Here is a 4,378-nt window from a genome sequence, read left to right as displayed (position 1 = left end):
GGGTAACTTGGATTAACACATAGGATAGGTTTTATCCCGGAAATCCCACGGGAACGGGAACTACCTATACGGATTTTTCTTTGAAAACGCGGGCAAGGCCGCAGGCGGAAAGCTAGTTTTTAATATTTTGAAAAGTTTTAAAATATTAAAAACTTTTCAGCTTACACTACCTACACAACACACATTTTAATAATTAATTAGGTACATACTATATTTTTAGTAAAAATTAAAATACGTATAATAATTAATAGCAAAAGTGTAAGCCTCATATAGCAAAATATATATATATACAGGTATTTTACATAACCTAAAGATTATTGACACATTCATAAGATTTTAATAATACGTAGGTAGACCTCTTATCACTTACCCCAAACGCCGATAAGAACTGGTCAAGTGCTACACTCCCTAGTAACAAAGTTAAACACTAATAAGTGTTCGCTATTAATATTTATGGAATAACGACTTATCTAATGATAGCATTAGAACATGTAGGTATGCTTTTTTCCTAAGACATACCTATGCAAATATAGCCAGTAGCCACCACAATTTTTATAGTTATAAACTTATAATCTATACTAATATTATAAACCTGAAGAGTTTGTTTGTTCGAACGCGCTAATCTCAGGAACTACTGGTCCGATTTGAAAAATTCTTTCCGTGTTAGATAGCCCATTTATCGAGGCTATAGGCTATAGGTATGTAATCACGCTAAGACCAACAGGAGTGAAGAAATGCGGGTAAAGGCGCGGGGCACAGCTAGTTTTAAATAAATACAATTCATTGAGTAGGTGCTTATTATAAAAGCACTCCCATATTCGATATATCAATTCTGAAATATTTACATTGTATTAGTATCATGAAAAACTTTCCCGTCAACTTTCTGATTGGTAAAGGTACATTCATAAGACGTGATTCGCCTGTTGCTAAAAGTAAAGTTAGGACTAAGTTTATCAGTCTCATAATATAAAGTAGGTAGTATGTTATTCTGTGCAATTTAATGTATTCCTTACTTAATTTGGATTCATACCATAATTTGTTAGTATTTGCGTATTGTGTACGTGAAAAGAACTTCTACTTATATGAAGGAATTCGGTAAATCGATTCAGCAGCATTTATTAAGATTTCTCCACTTATACCTAGCGCATTAACTCAAAGCTTAATCAAAGTGTTTTTAAATGTCTGGTGTTAGTAATTTTTATTTAGGGTAATGAGATAGGTACCTACCTAGTTGTTCAATGTCTCTACATTGAACAACTACCTATCTCATTCATTGATTTTCTTGAGGTTTTTTTTCACTAAACATCTGGCGTCTAGCCAACATTATGTGTGTAAACATTGTATAAAAAGCGCGGATCCGTCTTGGATGCACCGCGCAATAGGAATGCCCTGCAGAAACTGCAGACTTGTGACGTCATAGAAAAAGGATCTTGGTCAGGAAATCATATATGTAGTATTATCTGTAGAATTCTGAAAAAAAATCGTTTTATAACGAATCAAAATATAAAATGCTCAACTTTAGAGCAGTTTCTCATCATATCATATTATCTTCTTCATCATATCATATTGTAGTCATAGAATTTCCAAAGAATTTTCAATATTGTTTATTAGCTGGTTTTTCACATAACGTCATGTTTATAAGTATTTAAATTTTAAACCTAATCATAATTCGAAAATCCTCACTTTTGCATATCGAAACCATCTGTCCAACTTCAAAGTAATTCGGCGTCCAAAAAAGCGGCATGAAATAATAAAATGCCCCAATGATTATTACGAGACGTCAGCGTAATTTCGGTTAAAAAAATAGATAACATTTTTGCGTGTTCGTTTGATGGATGGCGGGAATGACACCGATTAATCATGGCCACGCCTCGGGTGCAACTAATTATCTACCATGAACCACTGTTGGGGCTTAGCCTAAGTTTGCAAACACGAAATTATAGGCTACTGACTGTTAGTGGAAGGAAGCGTTTAACCCGTGTAGTATGTAGACCTATAGATAATTCCCATACGTGTCATCCAGATCCTATTATGTAGGTATGACTATGCTTAGTACAAATATAATGGTAAATACGTAATTCCTAACATAAATTTAATAGTAGGAATGAACTTAGGAATATGGATGTATTCAGCGATATTGAAATTAGAAATAATAAAGCGATTAAGTTATTATAGTAAATTTGTAAACTGATTCAATTACCTACATATTTCGTTACTTATAGGTACGTTTTGTAAACATCAACAAAAAACGGTATTACCCACAACACTGCAAATATCTATTAAATTAAAACGTACTTTACATTGTTTTAATAAATCCATCCATATCGTTCATATCTACGTTACTGGCGCCAATTAACACAAAACACGACACCCAATATGAAAAAAACCGGCCAAGTGCGAGTCGGGCTCGCGCACAAAGGGTTCCGTAGCAGCAAATATAATAAATTACAGTTAAATCAACCTATCTCAAAAACTATAAGAGATACTTTGATCAAACCAAAAATCGTTGAAAGAGTTAATTAGCATGCATCACCTCTATTTTTTTTAGAATTTTATACCCCGTAGTTATAAAAATAGAGGGGGGGGGACATACTTTTTACGACTTTGAGAGCTGATATCTCAAAAACCGTTCACTTTAAGAAAAATGTTTTTTAGAAAACTTTATATCATTTTAAAAGACCTTTCCATTGATACCCCACACGGGTATGTACATCGAAAAAAAAAATTTCATCCCTCAGTTACATGTATGGGGGGCCCCACCCCCAATTCTTTTTTTTACTATTTAGTGTCATATTTTTGTAGCGGTTCATACAACACATATTCCCATCAAATTTCATCACTGTAGTACTTATAGTTTCCGAGTAAATCGGCTGTGACAGACGGACAGACGGACAGACGGACAGACGGACATGACGAAACTATAAGGGTTCCGTTTTTGCCATTTTGGCTACGGAACCCTAAAAAACTCGTCCCTAACATAATAAGCATAAAGATAAAAACCTTGTCAACTAATGAAATAAAAGCTGGCTGAATGGAATTATATTTGAGCACGCAGAGAAAACAAAAAAAAAGTAAAAAGTTACAAGCTGTCAAATTGCGTGACAGCGCGCGACGGGAACTCGATACAAATGGCCGCCAATAGGCCTACAGATAAAAAATTTCGGAGACATAATAAGTATTGCTTCTGGACAGGATTAGGTGTGAAATTGTGGGAATTCGACAAATTGGGGTGAACAAGATTTATGTTGTATACCTACTAAGGTTGTAGATGTCTCATATTTTTCTACAATAAATATCGCAGGATAAACAATTTTCATCGCATTTTCTTAACCTTATCTCATAGTAAACGTTCACAAGTTACGTAATAGTATATTTATATCTTCCCATACGTTTAGTAAAAAGGTATTATCGATTTAATTGGGGTCAAACAAGCGCAGATAATAAAAAATGTTAAGCTTCACAAAACATGGAAATGTGGTCTGAATGCTAATAGTGCAGTCTAATGATACAAACATTTACATACCGGTAAATGAAAACAATTTTGCATAATATAATTAATTTATTAGTAGGGTAGACTGGGTACGATTGAAACAAAGGACGGTTGAAACAACACGAATATCTCGCAAACCGTTGGTGGGGGGGTTAGGGGTCCAAGGGGAAAATGAAGCGCACAACTGTTCTAAACACGAACCACAATGTTGCGTCAATCTCCGCGCGCTTCAACTGATTTTATAAGACCCTATTATGTTTTTATGACCAAAAGTAAGTATTTTTGCTTGGAGATTTTTCCAATTATTGGCGTTTCTATTTAAGTGACAGTATTAAGTGTGCGTTTTTGTTTGAAGTGAATCTTGTGGAATATGACATTGTGACTAGTTTTTGTGTATCATTGTTGTTACAATTACTAGAACTGTATTTTACCTAAAGTAGGAGTTGGGGACGGTTGAAACATTTTTTTTGGGTACGGTTGAAACATTGTTTTAATTATTTTTTGTATTTTTAGATGCCAATAGTACGTGTAAGAGAGATTTCGGGAAGATAAATAGACTTATCAAAGTACAAAGATGCATATGGGGAGTGAAAACCGGAGATCATTGCGAAAAGCGGCAAAGAAGCACAATTAATCGCTTCTAAGGTAAATTCGAATGCGAGATGACTCTGGCGAGCAAGAAAATAAAAAAATGGATATAATAGAGGATATAACAATAGAAGGTATAATAATAGAGGGCGAAAACTCAGGAAGTCTACTATTTACACTGACACATCAGATAAGGAAGAGATAAGAAAAGAGCAAGAATTAATATTGATACGAACAAGAGCTAAGTAAGTGAAGAACCGATTGGATAGAGGAAAAAGGAAGAAATTTGATAGAATAAAA

The sequence above is a fragment of the Colias eurytheme genome, chromosome 14, assembly GCF_061535395.1.
Source record: "Colias eurytheme isolate Ceu_HAF_F1 chromosome 14, ilColEury1 Martin Lab GWU primary, whole genome shotgun sequence".
Taxonomy (NCBI): Eukaryota; Metazoa; Arthropoda; class Insecta; order Lepidoptera; family Pieridae; genus Colias; species Colias eurytheme.
Note: the sequence above shows the minus strand (reverse complement) of the source record.